The sequence below is a fragment of the Thalassophryne amazonica genome, chromosome 12 (assembly GCF_902500255.1).
Source record: "Thalassophryne amazonica chromosome 12, fThaAma1.1, whole genome shotgun sequence".
Classification (NCBI taxonomy): Eukaryota; Metazoa; Chordata; class Actinopteri; order Batrachoidiformes; family Batrachoididae; genus Thalassophryne; species Thalassophryne amazonica.
In genome coordinates, this window is record NC_047114.1 from 100,580,038 (window position 1) to 100,588,673 (window position 8,636).

The following is an 8,636-nucleotide window of genomic DNA, read 5'->3' on the forward strand; positions in this document are numbered from 1 at the left end:
CAGAGGACGGGTTTCTGTCAGACGTGGTGGGGGTGGTGTGTTTGACTCAGGCTCTGGATCTCCGGAACACTGTGGAGGTATTCTTTCAGATTTGGGATGTGTATTCTGATTATTTAGATGCAGGAGTGGTGGTTAATTCACTTGGTTTCAGTGCAGAAGGCTGTGGGTTCAAATCCTACCGCTGCCACATTTCTCCATGTAATGTGGAGTTGCGTCAGGAAGGGCATCCGGCGTAAAACCTGTGCCAATTCAACATGCAGATCCACCTTGGATTTGCTGTGGTGACCCCAAGTGCAAACAAGGGAGCAGCAAAAGGGACTTTTATCTTGATTATTTAGACAGCAGAAATCAGGTTGACCGGGATCTTTATCCTAGACACAGTTGAGAATGTAACTCGCGCAGAGCCAGACATTCTGACTGCTTACCCTGACCTTCACAACATCTGTAATTTGTTCATTCAATGACAGGTTCCTGCTTAGAGTGGTGTAGACTCAACCACCTGCAGCTCAATGTATCTAAGATGAAGGAGCTGGTGGTGGACTTCAGAAGATGAAAGACTCATCCAAACTAGTTACCATTAATGAGATGGACATTGTGAACAACTACCAGTACCTGGGTGTCCACATACACAACAATATAGGGGTGATTCTTTAACTACGGGCACTATTGGCCTTGTAAATGTAATTTCCACCACACCATTGCCTTACAATATAAAGCGCCTTGGGGCAACTGTTTGTTGTGATTTGGCGCTATATACATGTGCTCTGATGTCACTGTTTATCTCCATAGAAACTACCCAAACAATCTTTCATACAAACTGTTAAAAGGGACATTAGTGTTGTGGTGGAAATTACGGCAATAGTGTGGGATAACTACATTTTGTTTAAAAAATCACAACGGTTGTAAGACATTGAATACCCCAATTATGTTTTGATTATTTTACTGATATTTTGAGATATTTTAAAACATTAGAAAAAATGTTTCTTTACCATTCATTTTTATCATTGAAGATCAAAAGTCTGGGTGTGGGACAAGCACAAAACGGCAATATTTGCATATAATGATGCTGAAAAAAGGTGAAAAAGTCATCATAGACTACTAGAACAAATTTTTTAACACACTTTCATTGTAAAGATAACTATAAAAGTGTGAAATTTCCCCTTTTTTCTGTTTTTCATACAATATGACCAAAGGACATAAGTGCCCGTAGTCTAAGAATCACCCATATATATATAAAGTGGTCTATGCATTTTGTTCATTGATATGGTAAGAGAAAGCAACAGTTATCCACTAACACTCACATGCAAACTAGTGGAGCAATCCTGATAGTTACACACTTTGTTGGAGCACGAGAGATTGTCATCAGAGGCTCTCCGTCTGATTTCACTGATCGCGGTGCGTAATGACGCAGGGCGCACTGGATGTACTCATTGGAGCACCCAGGGGGCTATTCAAACAGGCCAACTAGTAACATATCAGTCATGAAAATGATCTTGGGCTTCTCACGTGAGGTAAATCTGCCCTATGATTGGATTTTGGAAAACCATGTGACGGTGAACCAATTCTGATAGGACACTCACATTGCGCATGTCATCACACAGCTTCTGTGAGGAGTACAAAGATGGTCGATGGGTGGCTCAAAAGTCCGCGGAGTTAACTTTTAGCAATAAAAAAGTAAGTTTCTATCTCATGTCATTAAAAAGTTATTTATAATTTAGTAAAGCTTGGTCTTAGCCGTCGTATACGACAGCATTGACCCCAGAGGGTTAGGGTTAGTAATGAGAGCAAAATCAAAATCATAAGATACATTTTCAGCAGAGGGAGAGTAATCCACTTGACTATTTCATTTCCTGCTCAAACAACAAACCAGAAGATATAAAGTGCTGGTTTAAGGAATCTAACATATTCTTGTCTGTAATGATCTCATCATTCAGCTTCAAAGTATTCAGAAGTACAGTGTCCTTTGTGCCTGAAGACAATAATTTAATCATCTTCCAGAATTTAGGTTTGTTTCTGCTGTCACATACGAGGTCTATTAGAAAAGTATCCGACCTTATTTTTTTCAAAAACCATATGGATTTGAATCACGTGTGATTGCGTCAGACAAGCTTGAACCCTCGTGCGCATGAGTGAGTTTTTCAACGCCTGTCGGTTGCATCATTTGCCTGTGAGCAGGCTTTGAGTGAGTGGTCCAGCCCCCTCGTCGGATTTTCATTATCAGGAAATGGCGGAATGATTTGGGCTTTTTTTCCATCAGAATTTTTTCAGAAACTGTTAGAGACTGGCAGCTGGAAACCATTCAAAAAATTTATCTGGCTTTCGGTGAAAATGTTACGGGCTTGGTAGAGAATGAGTGTTACTGTCACTTTAAGGACGGCCCCCAGCTGCTGTGGGGCGCACTGTGCTCCAAAGCCGCCATCGACAGGCTGAACGACCATGTCATTTCTAAACGGATGGCTGTCTGGATCCATGACCATCGTGTGCCATTTCTGTGGTTATCACAAGAGCTGGACATCAACCATTTTCCGGCAGATTTCACTTTTAACAAGAGATTTTGTCATGGAAAGCCGAGCGGAGGCTTCGCGCATCACGATGGATTCGCTACTGGAGCGAGACAAAACCACCTCTGTTTTGGTCTCACAGGACGGCTTTTGAGATGGCGTTCAGACATCTGTCGGTGGTTTTTCCATCGAGTGATTATCCGAGAAATTGTGGATGTGCCTGGACATGCCACATGTCCTGTGAGGCTTCATCACGGCGTTGCTTTGCACCATGCGGCACCGCCGCAACGCGCGGAATTCCTCCGCACATCTGTCTCAATGTGCCGAAAAAGTGCTGATGTCCACGTTTTTTCACAATTCCTGTGCTAGTCAGATGACGTCCCGGATAAAACACAGCGTCCAGTTTGGAAATGAATGGCACATTCCACTATTACAGGAGTTTTTGTCATGGAAAGAGGAGCGGAGGCTTCACGTGTCGCGGCGGTGCCGCATGGCACACAGCAACGCCATGATGAAGCCGAGGGACTACATCTCTCGGCTGGCTTGGGAACGCCTTGGGGTTCCCCCGGAGGAGCTGGAGGAGGTGTGTGTGGATCGGGAGGTCTGGGCGGCTTTGCTTGAGCTGCTGCCCCCACGACCCGACTCCGGATAAAGTGGAAGAAAATGGATGGATGGATGGATGATTTGATTTGATTTAGTCACGTCCCTCGTGACGCAAGGCAGGGGTGTTGCTCTTATTTATAAATCTAGGTTTAGCTTATTAGCTGTTGGGTGTTACAAATATCACTCGTTTGAGCATCTGATTCTCCTCTCTGCTCAGGATATTACACATTGCCAAGGTCAGAAGAATAAAAATCATTCGTATTACTTTGTCACTGTATATAGTCCTCCTGGCCCATATTCTGAATTCTTAGATGAATTCGGTGCGTTCATCTCTAACTTGTCAACTAGTGTAGATAACATTCTGATCATTGGTGACTTTAACATTAAAATAAATAAACCTTCTGATCCCCTCTGCAAATCATTTATGGAAATTGTGGATGCATTAGGATTTCGGCAATGCATTCAGGATTCGACGCACATTAGTGGAAATACCCTGGATCTGGTTCTCGCACGTGGTATTGCTGTCACAAATATTGACATCATGCCTCTTACATCAGTGTTGTCTGATCACTCACTTAAGTTTACAGTTTCGCTGCCGTGTTTAGTGGAACAACAACCTTATATATCATTACGGCGATGCATCAACTCCTCAACTAAGACTGAATTTGAAACTAGACTTCCTGATGTCTTAGCTTCACATTTGACAAATACCCAGTCAGTAGACAGACTTGTGGATACTTTAAACTCAGTGCTCAAAACGACACTCGACATGATTGCACCACCTGTGTTAAAACCGTGCTTCCCCAAGTCACAGTCACCTTGGTTCAATGATTATCTGCGTGACCTCAAGCATAAAGCAAGAGGTCCAGAACGGAAATGGTGTTGTTCAAAATTAGAAGTATTTCACCTTGCGTGGCGTGATGCTATCTTAGACTATAAGCATACATTATTGGCTACAAAGTGGACTTACTACTCTGATTTGATCAACAAAAACAAGCATAACTCAAAGTTCTTGTTCAACACGGTGGCAACACTTAGGAATGGACAACCACCTGTAGTTCGCTCTCCTTTTACAGCACAAGATTTCCTGGATTACTTTGTGAAGAAAATAGAATACATCAGGTTAAACATATCCCGGCATGCCTTAACCCAGCCACTACACCCTGCTATTGAGGTGGACGCCACTACTGAGGTATTACCTAGATTTACAGAATTTGATAGTATCTCACTAGGCATGCTGACAAAACTTGTTTATTTGATCCTATACCAACAAAACTGTTTAAGGACCTGTGGCCCACTCTTGGGCCGACTGTGCTGGAAATTATTAATCTTTCTTTAACTTCTGGATCTGTTCCTAAATGTTTCAAAGCTGCAGTGATTAAACCATTACTTAAGAAACCTAATCTTGACCCTAGTGTATTGACAAACTATCGGCCGATATCAAATCTATAATTTTTCTCTAAAGTTCTGGAAAAAGTGGTGTCACGGCAGCTCGTAGACTATCTTATTGAGAATAATCTCTTTGAGCTACTGCAGTCTGCTTTTAGAAAATATCATTCCACAGAGATGGCTCTCACTAAAGTGATGAATGATCTTCTGCTTACAATGGATTCGGACACCACTACGGTTCTGTTGCTGTTAGAACTCAGTGCTGCATTTCATACAGTGGATCATCATATTCTACTTGATAGGCTGGAAAATCATTTTGGGATTACTGGGAGTGCCCTTGCATGGCTGACGTCATACTTGACCAGTCGTTCTCACTGTGTTTTGTACAGTAACACTACCTCTAACCTTAGTGACTTGAAATTTGGGGTTCCACAGGGGTCTGTCTTAGGCCCCCTGCTTTTCTCCATTTGTATAGCACCCCTTGGGCACATATTGCGGCGTTTTGGGATTACCTTTCACTGCTATGCAGATGATACGCAGTTATACATGTCGATAACTGTTGGTAATCTCGTTCACATAAAATCCTTAGAAGATTGCCTTGCATCAGTGAGAAGTTGGATGTCTAGAAACTTCCTACTTTTAAACTCTGATAAGACTGAAATGATGGTTCTTGGTCCAGTGAGACATTTGCATCAATTTGACCAGTTAACGCTCAGCCTCGGCTTGTGTGTCATACATCACACTGACAAAGTGAGGAACCTTGGGGTAATTTTTGATCCTTCGTTGTCCTTTGGCCTCAACATTAGAAATATTACTAGGACTGCTTTCTTCCACCTTCGAAATATAGTGAAGATTCGTCCCATCCTGTCTATGGCAGATGCTGAGACCCTGATCCATGCATTTATCTCTTCTAGATTGGACTACTGCAATGTTCTATTTTCTGGTTTACCGCAGTCTAGCATTAGGGTCTCCAGTTGGTTCAAAATGCGCAGCCAGACTTTTGACACGAAGCAGAAAGTTCGACCACATTACACCCATTTTGGCGTCTCTTCACTGGCTTCCTGTCACAGTGAGATCAGATTTTAAGGTTCTGCTACTAACCTATAAAATTATTCATGGACTGGCACCTCCCTACTTAGCTGACCTAATTAAACCTTATGTACCGTCCCGGGCTTTACCTTCTCAGGGTGCAGGACTACTTTGTGTCCCTAAGGTGAATAAGAATTCTGCGGGTCAGAGTTTTCTCTTATCGTGCCCCTGTTCTGTGGAATGATCTCCCTGCATCAATAAAACAGTCAGATTCTGTGGAGATTTTCAAGTCCAGACTTAAGACGCACTTCTTTTCCCTTTCATATGTCTAGCATACTGGTAGTTTTGTTTTACGCTTTTAATTCATTTATTAGTAATTGGAGCGGGCCGCGCCCTCAACTTTACCTAAATTCTGGATCTTTTAGTGAAGTTTAGGGCTAGTGGCCGGCGATCACCTTAGTATTTCTCTGTTTTCTTGTTGTTTAATGCTGACAAATTATACAGTATTTTTTTGTCTTTCTGATCTGTTTTTTTCTCTCCGTTTAAGGTGCAGCTCCATCCAGAGATGGGAGTTGTGTTCGTGTTGGCGATCCTACTCTCCTGTGCGCCAATAGCATTTCTTGTATATTCGTCCATGAATTGTTCAGTAATTTATGTCTGCATCATGACCCAAGCAGAGGGTCACCCCTTTGGGTCTGGTCTGCTTGAGGTTTCTTCCTCAGAGGGAGTTTTTCCTTACCACTGTTGTTCTGGGGGTTGGTAAGGTTAGACCTTACCTGTGTGAAGCGCTTTGAGGCAACTCTGTTGTGATTTGACACTACATAAATGAAAATAAATTGAAATTGAAATTATATTGACATTTAAATACTCATATAGGAACTTTAATTTTAATCAACTTTTGTATCTGATTAAGGTGATGGATCGATTTAGAAGATGTACTGTATTATTTCAAAAATGTAACCATGATATCTGATGTGACGCTGATAATGAGTCGTTCTATGCAAAAATCAATCAATCAATTTTTTTTTATATAGCGCCAAATCACAACAAACAGTTGCCCCAAGGCGCTTTATATTGTAAGGCAAGGCCATACAATAATTATGAAAAACCCCAACGGTCAAAACGACCCCCTGTGAGCAAGCACTTGGCAACAGTGGGAAGGAAAAACTCCCTCTTAACAGGAAGAAACCTCCAGCAGAACCAGGCTCAGGGAGGGGCAGTCTTCTGCTGAGACTGGTTGGGGCTGAGGGAAAGAACCAGGAAAAAGACATGCTGTGGAGGGGGGCAGAGATCGATCACTAATGATTAAATGCGGAGTGATGCATACAGAGCAAAAAGAGAAAGAAACAGTGCATCATGGGAACCCCCCAGCAGTCTACGTCTAAAGCAGCATAACCAAGGGATAGTCCAGGGTCACCCGATCCAGCCCTAACTATAAGCCTTAGCGAAAAGGAAAGTTTTAAGCCTAATCTTAAAAGTAGAGAGGGTATCTGTCTCCCTGATCTGAATTGGGAGCTGGTTCCACAGGAGAGGAGCCTGAAAGCTGAAGGCTCTGCCTCCCATTCTACTCTTACAAACCCTAGGAACTACAAGTAAGCCTGCAGTCTGAGAGCGAAGCGCTCTATTAGGGTGATATGGTACTACGAGGTCCCTAAGATAAGATGGGACCTGATTATTCAAAACCTTATAAGTAAGAAGAAGAATTTTAAATTCTATTCTAGAATTAACAGGAAGCCAATGAAGAGAGGCCAACACGGGTGAGATATGCTCTCTCCTGCTAGTCCCCGTCAGTACTCTAGCTGCAGCATTTTGAATTAACTGAAGGCTTTTTAGGGAACTTTTAGGACAACCTGATAATAAAGAATTACAATAGTCCAGCCTAGAGGAAATAAATGCATGAATTAGTTTTTCAGCATCACTCTGAGACAAGACCTTTCTGATTTTAGAGATATTGCGTAAATGCAAAAAGGCAGTCCTACATATTTGTTTAATATGCGCTTTGAATGACATATCCTGATCAAAAATGACTCCAAGATTTCTCACAGTATTACTAGAGGTCAGGGAAATGCCATCCAGAGTAAAGATCTGGTTAGACACCATGCTTCTAAGATTTGTGGGGCCAAGTACAATAACTTCAGTTTTATCTGAGTTTAAAAGCAGGAAATTAGAGGTCATCCATGTCTTTATGTCTGTAAGACAATCCTGCAGTTTAGCTAATTGGTGTGTGTCCTCTGGCTTCATGGATAGATAAAGCTGGGTATCATCTGCGTAACAATGAAAATTTAAGCAATACCGTCTAATAATACTGCCTAAGGGAAGCATGTATAAAGTGAATAAAATTGGTCCTAGCACAGAACCTTGTGGAACTCCATAATTAACTTTAGTCTGTGAAGAAGATTCCCCATTTACATGAACAAACTGTAATCTATTAGACAAATATGATTCAAACCACCGCAGCGCAGTGCCTTTAATACCTATGACATGCTCTAATCTCTGTAATAAAATTTTATGGTCAACAGTATCAAAAGCAGCACTGAGGTCCAACAGAACAAGCACAGAGATAAGTCCACTGTCCGAAGCCATAAGAAGATCATTTGTAACCTTCACTAATGCTGTTTCTGTACTATGATGAAGTCTAAAACCTGACTGAACCTCTTCAAATAGACCATTCTTCTGCAGGTGATCAGTTAGCTGTTTTACAACTACCCTCTCAAGAATCTTTGAGAGAAAAGGAAGGTTGGAGATTGGCCTATAATTAGCTAAAATAGCTGGGTCAAGTGATGGCTTTTTAAGTAATGGTTTAATTACTGCCACCTTAAAAGCCTGTGGTACATAGCCAACTAACAAAGATAAGTTGATCATATTTAAGATTGAAGCATTAAATAATGGTAGGACTTCCTTGAGCAGCCTGGCAGGAATGGGGTCTAATAAACATGTTGATGGTTTGGATGAAGTAACTAATGAAAATAACTCAGACAGAACAATCGGAGAGAAAGAGTCTAACCAAATACCGGCATCACTGAAAGCAGCCAAAGATAACGATACATCTTTGGGATGGTTATGAGTAATTTTTTCTCTAATAGTCAAAATTTTGTTAGCAAAGAAAGTCATGAA